Source organism: Diadema antillarum, unplaced genomic scaffold (assembly GCF_040938485.1).
Source record: "Diadema antillarum isolate AM-2024a unplaced genomic scaffold, OU_Dant_1.0 scf00000008, whole genome shotgun sequence".
Taxonomy (NCBI): domain Eukaryota; kingdom Metazoa; phylum Echinodermata; class Echinoidea; order Diadematoida; family Diadematidae; genus Diadema; species Diadema antillarum.
Genome location: NW_027270897.1, coordinates 1,251,951 through 1,270,745, shown reverse-complemented (window position 1 = coordinate 1,270,745; position 18,795 = coordinate 1,251,951).

Genomic DNA, 18,795 nt, shown 5'->3' with positions numbered 1-18,795 from the left:
ACATGGTTCAAGGTTCATTTTTGATCTGTTGAAGAGGTTTACCACAGTAATGTACTAGTGGGACCCACGTTGAAGTTTTGCGATCACCATTGCGACAGTGAATCAAAATAGGACATTAATCTCATCGATTGCCGCTGAAGGTGCTAAAGGTACCACGCCCTTTGTGCCCGGCATCGTCGTGATTTAATAAGTATACAGTTGAAGATGCATAGGACGGAGTGAACCCGGTGGGGTGCTGTTCGTTATTCCGAAGGTTCGCTATTCCGAAGGTTCGTTATTCCGAAGGGTCGTTAATCCGAAACACGCAAATTCCCTATACCTATAGAGGTTCGTTAATCCGAAAATGAAAAAGGGTTCGTTAATCCGAAAATTTGTGGCGTTAATCCGAAGGTTCGTTATTCCGAAGATTGGTTAATCCCAAAATGAAATTCGGAACAATGAACCTTCGGAATAACGAATCTTAGGAATAAAGAGCCTTCGGAATAACGAACCTTCGGAATAACGAGCTGTAACCGGATCGGTGAGACTTGGATGCGCCAGTTTACTGTGGAACTCTTTAAACCCACGAACGCAGCGAGTGCACTGTTTCCAAAGTTGAACGAAAGCACCCAATTCTCATCGATCCATGAAATAGGCCTGTGCATCATTCGTTTTGTAGAGTGGGCCCGTAAAATAATTCATGAAATTCAACATTTTCCCTATCATAGGTTAAGTACACCCACAAAGCTTGAGCCATGATTTTACCGGACGCAATGACCAAGTTCATTGCCACTGAGGTAATATGACTTGTAACGTCAAAAATTGTTGTAGAATTAATGTCATTTTCATCGTGTTTAATCGAAAAAGATCATGGGAGCAGTAGGGACCTAGAGACTCAGTGGTACAGTGACCCTTTGTCAGTTTGCCGTAAGTCAGTATGGTCCTCTGGAAGCGTATGGGCTGTGTGATTACATAGTCTTCGTCCCAAGGTTGCTCGCTCATGCAATCTCAAGCACGGCGAATTACGTTTTAGTGCAGCTGCAGACGAGTTGTCTTTTTCTTTTAAGTGTTAAGTGTTATTGAATACTGACAAAGGGGTCTGGAAATGTGTAAAAGTTACAAAAACAAACAAATAAACAAACAAACAAACAAACACACCATCAATGCGGATGATTTCATACCACGCATCAGCAAATGTCAATATTATTTCTATTTAGATCAGGTATATAAAATGAGGTGGGGACACATTTTCGTAAGTTATGACAACGGGTCCTTCCTTCAATATAAACCAAAAAGCATAGCCGACATGCGTTTGTGATCAATCTTATATTTTCCCAGTATTTAAATATTATCGATGTATTGAATAGCTCTCTATTACGTCATCAAGGAAGACATCCTTTAAATTTGAATACTGCAGGCGTATTGATAACTTGGTGCGAGTGGAAAATGAGCTACATTTTGTATCTCTATTGGCCATGGGATGTGGCAGGTTTCAAATGGCATGTGATTCATCATATCACGCTTTCAGTCTGTCAGAGCAATTCAGATTTATATTGACCGTAATTGTGTATTGTTTAGTCTAATTTTTGATTGCATCTGTATGGATGTTGTATGTATACGCGGTTATAGCCAGCCTATTGCAGAATGAAAGAGAAGGACAAACTATTGAATTGTCCTGATCGAGCACATCGTGATAAATCAATGCGTTCAATCGTGACGAATTAGTAGTTTTCTCCTGCATCTGAAAGACTGCGATAAATATCAGGGCTAATTTTGTGTTTCATTTGTTGTTGGTTTTTTTTTTCGGGAAAGTATTTGAACTATTTTATCTAGGGTTGCGGATCATTAATGTTTTCAAATAGAAGGCCTTCTACACTAATCTTATGCTTTAGAGATAAGCAAACCCACGTAGACCGTAATAAAAATGAAGGCTTTATAATACGCCTAGGTGTATCATAAACTTCAGTGATTATTACATAAGTCTGTATTTTTCTGTAAACGTCATATATACCTTTAAATAGTGAGTCAGATGTGATATATCTTCTCAGTATACGGACACTTCTTATAAAGATGATACGATGTTTAACTGCGCTGGCTTTAGATATTTAATTGTCTTCTTTTTAACAGGGTTTTCCTCATGAAATTAATCACTTTGTAGGGATTTTTGTTTGGTTTATTCTGCTCATCCCTGCTGGTCTTAATTAGGATTGCAAACACAAGCCAGGCATCGCTCAGTCAATTTAAACAGTTACTTTTCTGAAACTTCGCCGAAAATAAAGCACCGCAGAGCGATGCCATGTCGCCATCAAAAGCCATGTATCGTAACTGTGCGATAAACATCTATATTTGGTTTGTATTATGGGCGCACACCATCAAAAAGCTCGCTTTGAGGAACTCTACCATCTCGTCGCGCTTAAGTGCAGCCGCCGAATGGCCGCTATATCAACAGCTTGTGGTGGTGTCATAGTTGGAATCTAAACCTTCACAGAGATAACATTGAGACACTCGGTACATAAAATCAGAATAGAGCGGAGCGCGTGTAGTTATATAGATAAAGATTTGTATTCTTTGCATGCAGGTGCTAGCAGTTTAACTATGATTGTGAACCCTTCCCATGAGCTGTACTGCAGCTTCCTTGAAAATTATTCCAAGACTTCGCTGGGAAAAAAAAAGAACAATATGAAATTAAAAGAACTTATGTTAAATTTACAGCTTCAAATTTCAAATAATGGTACGAAGCAACATCAGTTCCAGTTCAATACAATTTTCTGAAACAACTGATCTTTTTTATCCTTTTGTTACCACAAAATGTACCTTCTTTTGATGCTTTCAAAAAAGAACCTCACAACCTAACTTTTTAATTCAAATTGACAATATGTTATATCTTACACTCTGTTGTAACGTAATACATGTAATCTGTTTCCACAGTGCTTATGAGTATCTTTTTAGTTGGAATGAGCGCTTTATAAGAGTCTCTCTATTATCATATTATAAAAATGTGATACTTGAGAGTGGAATAATTGCAATTGAGAGGGATGATTTCAATTCAACTATATTTTATTTCAATCAAACAAAAAGTATCATTATATTTAGTATACATTTGTCATTTCATATTGTTGAACAATATTAGGAAAAAGTCATGAAAATGATACAGAATATTTCATTTGTTCAAGTTACTGAAATATGATAGGTCCCTATATAGACACATAGGCCTATACATTTGTATAATATAGGCCTACTTTTTTTTAAAAGAACATAACAACAGTTTATTGCTTCCAATTACACTTATCACAGTCTACATGACGGTCTACGTAAAATGTTTATCTTATGATGGGACATAGATATCGCCCGAGTAAAATGTAATATGTGAAACTTTTTGTACACACCCTCAAAATATTTACAAATTTCTATGCGTGAAGCGAGGAACGTTTTACTCAATGATGAGCTATGAAATCAAATTCCAGTGCAGAAATAAGTTTATTCTCCCATCAGTATACATATAGGCCTACATTGTAGAACTTAACTAACGGTTCATCTTCTATTGTGTGTTTGTGTTTGTGTGTGTGTGTGTGTTTTGTTCTGTTTTTATCTCTATAGATCTAAGACTGGCAAATACTGAAGATGAGTTATCTCGGCCTGAGATCGTGAATCAAAATTTGGCGTAAAGATTTGGTGTTGACACGACCCCGAAACGTGACGCCACAGTATAGGATGGGCACAAGCAAGCTGGTAAGTTCTGTCTCAAAGGGTCTGCTCTGTCGTCACTACCATACTACTCCGACACCATTGAAACACAGGCATGCAAAATCAAACAGTTATTTAATTCGATGATCCTTTTACAGCTGGAACTTTGATATCTTTCTGTGTGTCGACGTTGTAATAAAAGAAACAGCAAATTGCAACTTTTTGAATTGAAATGACACTCCATGTTCATGGTGAATAATCATCGTATCACATATATAGTAATTTTTTTTTCTTGCATGATCAGTGACTTAGTAAAATACTGCAACCCACATTCACCCTTTGAAGTGACCGCTTCTACGTATTACGTACAGCGCTACTGTTGCTTTGATGGAACGGATACAAGTTTATACTCATTTATTCAAATAAAAGCAGTTACAATTTTGTATGTACGTCAACCAATGTCAACGGCAGACTTTTTAGGCAATGTAACACCATACCTTCAGTTCATATTCGTATTTGGTAGAGGCCCATCATCACAATTTTTGAGAAAATAAACGACACTTTGAATTCCGTAAAGTTCTAATATCTCTATTAATGTCTCATTTTCAGTGAAACATCTGCAGTTCTATCTGATATTTCACTATGTTCGGAAAAATTTACTTGAACATGGGTGTCGAAGTGCTCTTTGTGTACAAAGGGGCATGGATAACCTAAGGCGTTCCACCTGTAGCAATGTTGAATATCTCAAGCTACGGTAATACTGGTATTAATGAATGATTGCAGCTATAACGTAGTGTTGAATGTGATAACAACAATGATAATGTCTATCAACAATAACTGCAATGCAATGATCATTGACATGGTGACGAGGTGAGATTGCTCATGATACAGAAAATGATATCTATAGCGATATTGACTTCAATATCTGGTGATACTTTGACATGACGAAAAACCATATTCTTGAAGATAAATCAATACTTCTAAAACGAGAACATATTAGACGGTTATCACCTCCGTTCTTGCAGCACGATAAATATCGATTGAAAACGGATGGGTATTTTTAAGAAACGAATCGTACACATTGATATAAATGTATATCACCGCTGCTGTGTACTAAAAATAGTTGTTTAGACGTTCCACGAAACAGGAAGACGACTTTACTGCGTATGTGTGCTGCGATTTCAATGCGTTTGTTGAAGAAAAGATAAAATCAACCTACAGTATGTATTTGGCAAGTCGTATATCCACTGAGTAAACAATGGCTCACATGATAAAACCACAATCGTTGTTGATACATACTTTAGGCATAAAACTGTTTCTGAAGTAGGCCTAGTTGGAGTGTATTGAGAAGAGATGTGAGCGAGTTCATGACATATTTCTTTCGATTTTTTTTTTCTATCCGGATATAGTGAGTGTCATACTCCAACTCATATACAAAATGTCATACTGGGATATCAAACATCAAAATATTCGTTCATTTTGCATTTACGTTCTATTCGTTTTCCTTGTGCTGTATGTACAGTTGGGTCGTATTACCTGTCGCCCTCATGGTGATTGCCAGACAGCCTAATGTATTTTTCTACTGGGGTTGATGACTTGAGTATTGCTATCTATTCAGGGTGAACTGTCAACTTTAGTTTGATAACTACTGAAAGCCAATACTATTCGAGTTGAGTGCGAGTTAGTTGATGTTTTGTATGCTTTATTTTATGAGGTTTTTTTTTTCTTTGAAGGTGGTGTGGCAAATCGGGCTATATGGTTGGAACATTTATTCGTTATACAATGTACCGCACATAAATTGTCAACATCTCATCCATCGTCAACAGAAGACACAACATAATATCTTAACACCCAGATAATTCTACGCCCAGTTGAGAGACACCAAGCACGCACGCACACACACACACACACACACACGCACACACACACACACACACACACACACACGCCACAACAACAATGGATTAAAAAGATCTGAAGGTTTGGGCAGCATGCGTGACCCCCGTCAACAACCTTTAAAACTTGTAAAGATGAAATATAGGCAATTGGTGCTTCTAAATTATAAAAATATCTCTGGCTCAACTTTGCCCCGTTGTTATCTCAGCAGATAACATCAATAAAGCTGCACGAATTGCACAGAATGGTTTCATAGTGCACGAATAAGATAATCAACAACAGCACCCAAGTTGAATGTTATATAGCTACTGTTTGAGGTTGCAACACCTGCACATATATAGCCAGAATTAGCTGGCCTTGTGGTGCATCAACATAGCGTTTTGCAGATGCATGGATTCTTCTAACTCACCAATTGCTCACGCCAACAACTCTTATTTCCAAATTAATCCTACGGAACCTAATTCTACACATTTATCTCATACAGATCCTTTATTTCATCGTTTGAATACTTTGAAGCTTCATGACATCCACATTTTACTAACAGGTATATTCATGTACAAGTACGCAACAAATCAACTTCCCTCTTTATTTCATTATATTTCACTTAAATTCGAATATACACACCGTTCGACAGACTTTCACCTTGTGAACCCCAAAACTGTTTTAGCTCAGAAATCAATTAGACATTGCGGTCCCGATGTCTGGAACAATCTACCTGATCAATTAAAGCCGTGTACTTCACTTTTTTCCTTAAGGCTCATCTAGAAAAGTATCTGCTATCGAAATAAGTTTCCAGTTAGTTGTCTTTGATCAATGTATTTTTTTTCTCAAGTCTCAGTCAGCCCTGACCCATGCAAAATGTTTTTCGATTTTTTCAATTCCCTCCCGTTCTTTTCTTTGATAATGACTTTACAGCAGGGGCACCTATTTGAATATTGTATACCTTCAGTAAAGCACATACCTTACCCCCAAAATATGCATACTGTGAACATTCATTCTCTCTTGCACTGTCACTCGCACACACCTACACTTCTATTGTCTGTTATACCAGTAGTCAATGGTGCTGCGTGCTTTTTTTTTTCTTTAAAGCGCCAATTCACTGTTTTTCTTTTCCGTTGTTTTTTTTTTTCTTCTTTCTTTAGCAAAATGTATTTCGTGTATCAAGATTAAGAGTTTTATGAGTACATTTATAATTGGTGTTGTATTATATTCGTATTACATATATAAAATTAGATAGGGCCTCATCCACGTCAAGCTCTGCTTATGATGACGGTCCCCTGTATTGATTTCTCCTTTGTTCATGGATACAGTATGCCTTAATATGTTATTTTGATTCATATGTCACTACAGACTGATGCTATTATGAAAATTATATTTTATTGATTTGTATGTTAAACCCTCCTTTTTTTGCATACTCTGTATCACTTTGTTTTCATTTGTTATTGTATTTGGAGAAAGAAATGCAGAAATAAACCAAACCAAACCAACCTCATCCTTATTCTTACATGCACACGGTGATGAATGATCGCGATATCTCAGAAAGCCCATGCAGTAGTAAAGGAAAATTATGATGATTTTGATAGGAGAAAGCTTGAAAAAACAGACAAGTAATTTGTGATGATGGTATAACATTTTGGGAGCTGTCAATCATTTTTTATTGTTTCAAAAGACACTACAGAAATTGTACATGTCGAATGAGTGATATGTAACAAAATCAAATAAGATCACATTAAAAAGACTACCCCCATGATAAGGTATAACGACCTGGAACTTAACAATACTGGAAGTGTATAGATCCGTCTCGTGAAAATACGACTCATAAATACTAATTTTACACACGATATGAACGTTAGAATAAGGAATATCCCCTACCCACTTGTCAGGTATTGTTTTTCCACACACAGGTGCGAATTGGCCTTGATGTTTGGAAGACTTGTAACAGCGATTACCATCTTGTAGCAGCGACTACAACTAAAACTGGTACCAAACTGTGAAATAAACTGCTGTATTCTGAATATCGTGGGTTTTTTTTCCAAACCTTGTGTGAAGTGAAGTCAGTGAATCAAAACCATGTAAGAACATTTCCAAAACTAGGTATGAAACTTCGAAACAAAGATGACAAATAAAAGCATTTCCAAACTTACTTTTCAGCTACAGCTTACTTTTATTTGCATTTCAGACTCTCTTGGTGGAAAGAGTCCTCCTGAGGTTTGATGGTACACAATGACTCAATGTCAAGAATGTGTAATAAGGGCATAAGTTTAATATTTTCACTATTCCCAATACTTCCTGGCTCAATAGGATGTACGAGTGATCACAGATTGTATTACCTAGCATATGTTTGTTTTATCATGTGATATTGCAACAACAACAACTACAACTGCAAATAAAGGTGGTATATACATTGATGGTTGTATATGTCTTAGTGTGTTTTGTATATAGCCAGACATAACATAGCTTTTGGCAGAAGGGTTAAAAAAAGATAAAGGAAATTAAAAAAAAAGACAGAAGAGAGAAGATTTTAACTATGTTAACCGCGTCTTTATCATCCGGATTTGTTTTTCTTTTTTTAAATTTCGAAACAGTCAATCAAATTATAGAGTTTTTACAAATATTTCATTGTTTAAGTTGTTTGTCTAAGGAGACAGAAAACTAAACAAACTAAAAATAAAATCAATGAGCGGCATCGTATGTGGAAGCTGATGCGTATGAAGATTAGAGAGAGCTCCATTGTTAATTCTTGTGAAAACAGCGATGTCGGCAACAGGCTACTTTCAGCAACAATCTAAGCACATCTGACACGGAATTTTGAGCTTTGATCCTTGGTGCGTGTTTAGTTTTTCTCCTCTGTTGTCAAGATGTTTGAATTTTCATGCACCGAATGCAGTGAGGGATCCTAAAGCCATAAACGCATTTTATAGCTTTATTGAGCGAGTTTTATTACGACGAACTTATATTTCTAATCCACGCACCGACACAAATTTTAGGAAAAAGGAAAATCCTCTTTGTTCAAAATGTATACAATGTCAAACTCATCAATGCTCATTTACTTAAGCTTTTAATTACTTCATCTGTATTACAATGCGAAATATTACACTCTTGGTGTATACAATATCAGATTCAGATGCAGATTCATCTTTATTGATCTATGATAGGACATAGAAATATTGCTGTCATTGACATTTGTACAATCATGCAAACACATTGCACAACATAGTTACTTGCTTCCATGACAGTTACAATGAACGTTATGAACATAACATATAAATAAATCAGCTAAAAATGTCCCTATGATTAATGTGCCTCCGTTGTGTCACATAAGAGGTGACACTTTAACATGATATCGTTATTCAAATAATTCTTCCTTTTGAATGTATTTCCAATTGTCATGATTCTCGACTCAATGATGATAAAAACACTGAAAAGAAATCGTCTGATCGGTACCAAGAAGTGTATATAGAGTCGGGATGAACTTTTCCGCCCATGTCGTATCAAATCTTCCCTGCGTCATGGGAATCTTAACGCGCACTATATATATTCAAAACGATATCAACCAAGATGTTTTGTTGTTATTATTGTTTGTTTGTTGTTATTGTTGTTGTTGTTTTTAGAGGGAGCACAAAATTTAAAAAAATTTAAGAGAAGATCGATGAATGAAAGACTTTCAATTGTTGATTAGTGTACTCCGCGAGGGGCTCGCTGAAAATTCGATCTGCATGTACGCCAGTTCTCCGTCGGGCTGATTTTTGGGGACTCATCACTCTTTTCACGTGCTCCGACATTATTGTACACAGAGCACACTGGGTATTTTCCTCATTTCACTACAGAGCTCGACCGTAAAGACTGACTCCAGATATCCTATTCATGTCGGGGATTCTGAGAATTCTAAGACAAAAATTAAAAATCCTTTCATAAAGTACAACTTGCAATCAATACAGTGGTGTATAACAAGTTCATAGTCAGGTCATTAGCAAGTAATTTCGGTTGGAATAGAAACATTTCGCAGCAAACGATGATAGCTAAACTATCATGTCAAAGCAATCTAGCAACAGAAATTCAGTGAAAGAGGTACCGCAGTGGTAGAAGGACAAACAAATCAAAGATTTTTTTTAAGGTAAATGCACCACGAATTGGAGTGAATATGGAAGAGATTGTATGTCCATTGTTTATTCAATGTATAGTATGTATCATTCTTATTTTCCTATATAATGTTATGGATTATAATTGTTCAAGCAACATACATCTCATGTCTTAGATATTAATATGATGTACATTGATTCATAATGATTGTAAAATGTAAGAAAAGCAGTGGAAAACTACTATAACTATGTGCCAAACTCTCATTGCAATAATAACACCCAGTCCTCTGTCCCACAAGGAGAATAATATTCCATGTATGATTTCATTGTTGATGAAAACTGATAGAACTTCTTAGCATTGTGGATTTTTGCTGTAATGTTTTATTTTCAAAAAGTTTTGTTGAGAATGATCACAACTTTCATAACTTCTTCCACATATTCATCTAAAAGATTGTTTAAACAAAGTTGCTATTTGTAAGTAACACAACCAAATTTCTTCTGTGATGTCTAATCATTCCTGCACATAACAGCGATTTGATTGATATTTCGGCACCCTGCATAATAATTCCGGTGAACTCATATTGTGGGATATTGATATATGTATGCTTTATGTTACTTTGCAATGTACATTATATACCTGTGTTTTCTTCTGTTTATACGCTTTGCTATTCAATTTACATAATTATGTTATGCTCATCAATATTATTCAGGGCCCCAAGGAAGACCACTACTGATTGGTGAATGGACTACCCTGACAAAAGATTAGAAATAAATAAAAAAATGAATGATAGCAATCTAAATATGACAATAAGTCATTATCACTGCCATCATTACGCCTCTTAACGTTTATTGACGCTATGGTATGCATCGAGGTGTTTATCAACAACCATAATTATATATAATAATATTTCAAGACTGAGTTCAAAACGACGTGATCAGCAACTGAAATTTATTTTGTGAGTGGTTTTGTAACCATGGGTCCTTTTTAATAGAAGATGGAAACTGGTGAAGGCAGCCATTAACTGTCGGAGTGTCAACTAGCATTCACCTCAATCAGGGACGATTAATTATGCAAAACCGGTGATTAAAAGCGCCTGGAATGTTTATTCTGCTGGGTGTTTTCGGTAGAGGTACAAAGTTCGGACAAAGCGGGATCCATTTGAAACTTAAAGGTAGTAGCACCCGTTAATATTTCTGAACCTTGAAGACATTCTTAACACCTTGCCGTCAGCGGCATTTCGCCACATTAATTTCGGCAGGCTGATGCCACCCGGACTTAAAAATCTCGAAAGAAAAAAGAAGAAGAAAGCGATTACGTCATAAAGTATCTTTCACATGTATCATCCCAACTTCAAAAGTTTTGTGCAATTACTGTAGAATATGCCGTGTTGCACTTTTTTCGTTTTTATCACATCAGGGTTTTTTTCCTCCTCAAGATAACGCGAGTTACACCCATAAAACATGAGATAAGAACTGAAATATGCAGACATCCACTTGTATATCGTTATATCACAGAGATCAAATTGTATAAAGTTGCTGTAGATACGTATAGATTCTGATTGTATGGACGACTATAATTCAAGCACGAATCTCTTGATATACCCAGAGAAACCAAAACACCAGTCTAATTTGCCCAACAAGATATTCTTATTCTTCGCTGTTCTTCACTCTCCATTGCTATTTTGATGATTAGTGTGCATATCTAGACCAACGGACACTTTTTTTTTTTTTTTGCTGTCATGTTGCGTTTTATATACAATGATTATAAAACTTGAAAATCGTGTTTATATAACTTTGTCGTACAAAAACTCTCTGTGCAAGACGCTATGCCTGAAAATTGTGATTTCAGTTTGATATATTAAAGGTTTGATAAGTATAATTTTTTGTACACAAAATAACAATATATGGTCATATTATGTTTATCACATCGATTGTATAATATATATATCTTACACAATACGAGAGCTATCTAAAAGACAAACAGCAAGCGAAAAAAAAAAGAATCAAGAAGAATGGTGCGATTTTTGTTTTCATTTGAGTGTGCTTGAATGTCTTACAATGTTATACATTTAAAGGGACCGTATAGTTTTGGTTGAGACCTAATTTCAGGTTTCTAACATTTTTTTGGTGAGATTATGAGAAACCTCTTATGAAATATGAAAGAGCATTTAATTCTATGAGGAATTCAACGTTTTTTATTTGATGGAAATTGGTTTTGAAATGGCTGAGATATCCAAAAAAGAGCGATTCTAATAAAGTGTGGGACCCACACTTTATTACAATCGTTTTGTTTTACTTTGTTTTTGGATGTTTCAGTCATTCCAAACCCGATTTTCATCAAATAAACTTTGAATTCCTCTTAAAATGGTATGTTCTGTTGGTACACTGTATATAAGTGTTTTCTTGGTATCTCGCAAAAAGTTAAAAGCCCAATTCTCACCTCCACCAATATTGTACCATCCCTTTAAGTTGTGATATAGGAGAGTATGATTCATGACCAAGCTGACAAACCCTGCTGAATTGATTTAGAACTAAATAAGTTATGATGCTGTGCTGAGTTACAAAGAAACAATCATATTATATCGTCTGCTCTGCGGTATACACAGTATCTCCTTGTCACGTATTCAGGCATTTATATCGAGCAGACTTTCTTTTAAATTGGTAGGCCTATAAGCGTTTTTGTATTTCTGCTAATTCTACAAGTGATATTTATTTTTGAAAGATTTTAAAATGTGAAAAAAAATGAAATGAATTCAAAAGTGGAATAGACAAAGTGTTGCTAAAGTATGTAATAAAACATTTCGAAGGTATATGTGAAATGAACATGTAACGAATAGCTATATGATAAACAATTTCAAACACAAAGGTCACAGCCAAAAAGTCTCAGGATAACCTTAACACTCGAAAAGGAGACAGACACATGGGACAAGCAATAACAGTGTCAAAATGAAAATTATCGGATACGTTTCAAGATGCTTTTGAAACTTGTTCAAGTTTTCTCAACCGAATACACGCACCACCCCAGCCCCCCTCAAGCGGCGCTCCCCGCATCCCAACAAGCGTGTCTTTGGCGTAAAGAAGGCGAGACGGAGCAGGTTGATTTGGCGCGCACCGTCCTCATGGTAAATCTCTCTCGTACGCCCCTGGGTCTCGGGCCACATTGTCAATCATTAACCCCTCGCAGATGGACTATATATGAAGAGTATAACTTGGGATTCGTGCGTTTAGATGTTCGACTCATTGATTCGATATGTTGTTTGTTTAGGAGTTTAACATCGCCGGCCTGCGTTTCCCTTCTTATAAACTTCTTAAACACCGAGAATAGTTTTTATTAGCACCATGCAGCAAAAACTAAAAAACAAAACAAAACATGAATTCGAATATTATGCCTGTGAATAAAACAATTGAAGTATAATTGAAAGTTGCGTACCACAAAGTTTGACACTTTCAGTTAAGCCTACTGTAATAGTAAAGATCATAAGTTAATGTATGAACGTAAGTAATGATAAGATCGTTATTCCGTCCTGTGACCGTCCATCGAGATTTTTAAAGCAAATTTCGTTGTATTTTACACCTAACAACTGTGTGGAAGCACGAGTCTTAATGCAACGAAGCTATCTTTTATACGTTTTGTACTTTGGCAAGAACTGAGTTGTTTTTAGACCATGTATCTGCATAGAATATTTGTAATTCAGAGTGTTTGAACACTCAAGGATTAAAGGGCAAGTTTTAATAGTGTTTTATCGTCTTGGTGTGTTTTACTGTATAGTCTATATAGTAATTCGTAACGTCACAATTGTTTGCTCTTCTTGGCCCAGTGCATACTGAATCGTATTACATCCTTCATGGGATATCCATGTTGTCACAACGTATCATACATTCGAAACTTGGAAGGAAGGAATATACTGCTGATGAGGTGAGCGATATCAGCAGAAAACGCATATCTAAGATCTACTATGTTACAGACCTCGCCACTGCAATGAAAGGTATTCGGTGCAAGTTATTCATAACATTTGCAGGAATCATCATATATTTGATGAAATCAAATCAAAAATTTTGAAACTCGTTAACTGCCGTTAAAAAGTCATTCTTTAACAGTGTTTTGACTCGATTTCAAAAGTTGTGAAACTTTTCTGACTAAGCTATGTAGTGATAATAATCAATAATTGTGTGAGGAAAGCACTTCAGCATACAAAAGTTTTGAGAATAAATGATTTCACTATCAAGAGTATGACTAATTGATTACCATAATGATAAACCGTTTATTGAATTGCTTGTCCTAATATTACTGTCTAATGGTACTAATATTACTGTCTAGTTATGGGGTATGCTGAATCCAATCACTCACAGACTTTCGCTTAAAAAAGAACAAGGAATAAGCATTTATCTTCAACCCTATTTTTCTTCATAGCTTTTACACAATATCAGAGGCACCCTATATAGCATCATTATGTAGGACCATTTTTTTTTCATAAATGAAATATTGTGCCTTTAATAGCACATCCATACTCAACGTGAGATGCTGAATAGGTGAGTGTTATGAGTGAATGATATCGAAACTCTTCAAAATGTAAACAGTGTAATTACTTTTCGCTGTTGAAATCACACAAGCAGACAGTTTCGAGACCTTCAAAAATGCTGTATGAAAGAAAACAGGTGAGGGAGGTACCAATGATGATGTCTAAAAGTGAAATATTGATAGCTCAGGTTTATAACGAGATGTGATAACTGTCAATCATGACAAAACTGATATTACTGCGAATCACTCATTATTTTCAATCATCGTATCCAACATCAATCTAAACTCCCATGGTTTCTGCAATGCATACCTTAACGAGCCATTCCGAGCCTCATACGATATAAATGTAAGCTGAAGTTTTGTGCATGTGGTAGTCTGGGTTAATTATAAAAACGGATATTGGCTATCTTTACAAAAAAAAAGAACGATACAAGGTAGTATCGTTCATTTTCATTCGCATCATGTAAGTTCTTAAAATGATATTGAATTACTGCAACATTGTTATTCAAAAAACAAACAAACAGTCAAATTGTGTAGCATATGCAATCAGTCACCGAATTTGCCAGCAATCAAACTTTCACTCTTAACAGACGAAAAGAATTCGTTGGCCATTGATGTCCTTTTCTGACTGAAATACACCTGGAAAACGCTGGAGTTAACAAAACAGATAATTTCTCAAATTCAAGTTCAATTTATTTTAGCCTTCTCATATCAGTTTACACTGATAATACTATGAACACAAATTTTGTACTTTTTATTTTGTAAGCAAACAAAAGAATTTACTATCATAAAATAATACAAACACACATTATAGTTTTGATGATAACTGGTCAATATCGAAGTTACGGTTTAGGTCATATAGAGAAGTATGACGGGACACACACACACACCGACATAAAAGCAAGCTTGTTTGCTTTTATTGATATACATGTGTACTTTATTTTCTGGTCGTTGTGACGCAACGATTTTTCTTTCATCATTATCATGAGCCGGAATTAATTAGAAATCTTATTCTTTCTATGAATTCGATCTTGTCAGTTTTGTCCAAGTTTCAGGATACGCAACTTATCCAAATTCATTCCCATTATATTACATCTGTCATCCCTACGGTACAAATCACACATCAATTTCAATGACGAGCTAAGCGGATAAGCTTTCACAAAAATAAAGAAGAGTAAGGATATGACAAGCAGAAAAACAAAAAGCAATCACGGGATCAAGTAGAAGATGAAATAGAAACGGGCTTGCCTGCCAACAAGTTAATTGGTAGAGAATTAATGAAAGAAGCACGGTTGCCATCGGCTGCATGTCGTGAGGGGCGGTGTCACTTTGAGGTCGATAAACAAACAAAACTCGCCAGGTGGACTCTATATAGTGCGCTCTTTGGGTTCCTTGACGTGTAGGATACATAATATATAGTCTAGGTGATTTCAATAAAAAAAAAAAGCTTTTCTTCTCTGGTACAACTCATCCTCTCCCTAACATAATGTGGAGGATATGTCAGTTTACAAAGATATCTGTGAAGCGAAAATTCAACAAACAACATTGTACTTAACATTCTGAAACACTGTCCTTTTTATACTCTATAAGCATGTCCATTTCAGGAATCAATCGGTATACTGAGATATAGAAGCTGCTTTTACTGTGCATCTAAGTTTCTTGGTAGCCTCGTTTGGAGCACCACTCCAGTAAGGTAATTAATATAAGTAATATGATTAGAATTAGGGTTTAGGATTAGGGTATGGGTTAGAGTAACTTTGATCTCGGTGTCTTAGGCTAACCCTAACGGTAATCCTAATAAAGCCACCTTAATTTAATCATAGAACTTGTATCAATTTCCTTTCTGGAGTTGTGCTCCAAACAAGGCTACCAAAAGTCTATGTGGCTCACACCCGGTAAGCACTATTTGGGCACCCGTCCCGCCTCATCGTGAATATTCATCACGCAGTAAGATACTGTACTAGTAGATGGCAGAACGCTGGATACGTGCAAAACGAAATGTAAAAATCTCGAAAAATTGAATCAACTGGGAATGTTAAAACGTCTCGCCGGGAGATGGAAAAATGTTCAGTTTTGCCGAGAAATGTAAAAACGCTGCCGGGAAATGATAAAATTATGTATTTCCACGGTATTACGAATACATGTAGATGATGAATATTCATGATGAAGCGGGACGGGTGCCCAGATAGTGCTTACCCTCACACCCACGCCGAGTAAAGCTCACCAATAGCAGAGCTGTAATAGAAAGCGCCCTCACCGATTCAAAACAAAAGTGGAAGTAAGAGGAAACAATGATAGTGACATAATACTAGGACTACGTCAGACCACTAAGAAGAAGAAACCTTGAAAGAAGGAAACTATTTCCCGTTGACTAAGGTAGCTATGCACTTCCACGCATTGCGTACTCCAAAGTCTTGAAATGAATCTTTATCAGATTCAAAATACATCAGGCTTGCAAACTCATGTTTCCGAATAATGATTTACCTGCCTTCGAATTCATATAGAGCAGAGATAGATTCTAGTCGAGAATTAATGATATTAAACAAACTGAAACCTCATCGCGCTTGACTTCTTCGCACCTGTGATTCCAATCAAAGAGGAAATAGTCTCACGTTTTAATGAGCTACTGCTACTTCACAAGACTACTATAGTATCGCAGACACACTCTCACATATCGCATACACAAACATACAAACACTCATAAGTGAACGCATGTTTCCTCTTACAAGTTTTGCGTCTTTTCGAGAACTCGACAACAAAAAAATCACATCAAATGTCAATGACGACAAATTTAGTACCCAAAGCCGAATCAAAGAGGAAATATACAATTGCTGAAAAAAAAGAAGTTCATAATGTATAATATTTATATCAACTAATAGGGCGTCTCCGACCTATAGGCATGATCTTTTGACTTTTATGACTTTTGAGTGTTTGTTTTCATTTAAATCATTTTGACGTTTTGTCTTCTGGTGGCCTTGAGACAAAAAGTATTACTTTAGTGGATTTCAAAAAGTTGTTTTTTTATACTTGCTCTAGCTTTTATTTTTGAATATTTAAACAGCAAATACATAATATCCATGCTTTGATAACATAAAAAACAACAGTGCACAGTAGGCTTACACCACTACATGATCGAAAGCAAGAAATTACACACATTTCATATCAGGAACCTTAATTCTTCACGTATAATATTGATTTTTGTTAAGGTTACATATCATTAACGGTTAACAGCCATAGGGAATTTTGGTAAAGTGTCGTCACAATGAGAATAATAATAATGATATTTCAGGCTGTGCTGAGACCTCTAGTATACTGTTGGAGCCACTAATATCAGAAAATCATCATGGTATTTTCGAATGAATGTTGGAATTAATAGGCAAAAAAGTATGATAATTTTTTCCCTGTGTTGTGTTTAAGATATATTTCTGCGTCTACTTTGAAAAAAAAAAATGGGTTGAATCACGAAAAAAAAACCCTGAAAATAACGCAACAGCAATTGTTTGCTGTGAGATGTAAAACTAAGCCGTAACACATCAGCTTCAGTACAAAAAGAAAACCCTCCATAACCCCATCTATAGAATTCTTTGGGAGAATAAACTGTATGGTTGTCAATATTACCCTGCAGTCCAGGATGTATGTGTGCTTGCATGCTGTGTAAGTTAAGAGTGTTACTTCTTGTAAAAGAACTTGCCGTGGCCTGCAATGTATCCATTTAGAGGTGTTTTGTGTGTGTTGTGTGTATCATTGTGTGTGTATGTGTTCTTTGAATACATAATGTTTGTATTTAGAGGTAAGGGCAAAAGTCACCAAAGAAAAATGTAACGTAAAAACTACTGAAAGTACCTATTTATGTGACAAGGTGACAAAGGAATTTACCCCCCCCCAAAAAAAAAAAAAAAGACAGAACAGAACAAAAAACAAAACAAAACAACAATAACTTAGAGAACCTAATTCGTTATCAAATCGGACGCACTCGTGAAACGGGAGGGGGACGAGAGATAATAACCGCACATAATGTCTGTGCAACAAAGAATCATAAATATTGTGAATTCCATTCATGTATACTGAAATCAACTGATTGTCCATAAATTGTTGTCTTCAAAAAAAAAAGAAGAACGCTTTAGTCTCTAGACATCCTTAAGACTGCTTTGTCAAAGCTTAAAGAAATTAGTAGGGCAGAATGCCGACAAAAATATCAAGTCTTGTGCCATCGAAATATATAAATTGTGTGGAAATATATATTCTAGTAACTTTTCCTCTTTCTGTTTAGAACGAGCACGAGCTGGTTGTGTAAACATTGTCGAGTTGTGTGTACACAGCGGGAGAAGCCGTTCACCAAGGCACCAACCCTACGATACAGCTGGGACTAAGGCAAAATAACATGTCTCTAGCTTTTTTGCTCCGTGACGCGCAGTAGACGCAACGGTCACAAAACAGGTTGCCCAGTTGGCCGCTGGCTGCTCTTTCGTATCATATACGGTTGGATATCGAGCATGATCATCCCTATGGGCTGCGACAATACTTTGTGATTAAAAATGGCGGGAATCTGGGAAATACATATTAAAGAAGATTTCTGCAATTTTGTGACATTCCTCGGCCCATATTTGGTATGAGCTGGTAGGTTGGTATAAAACACTG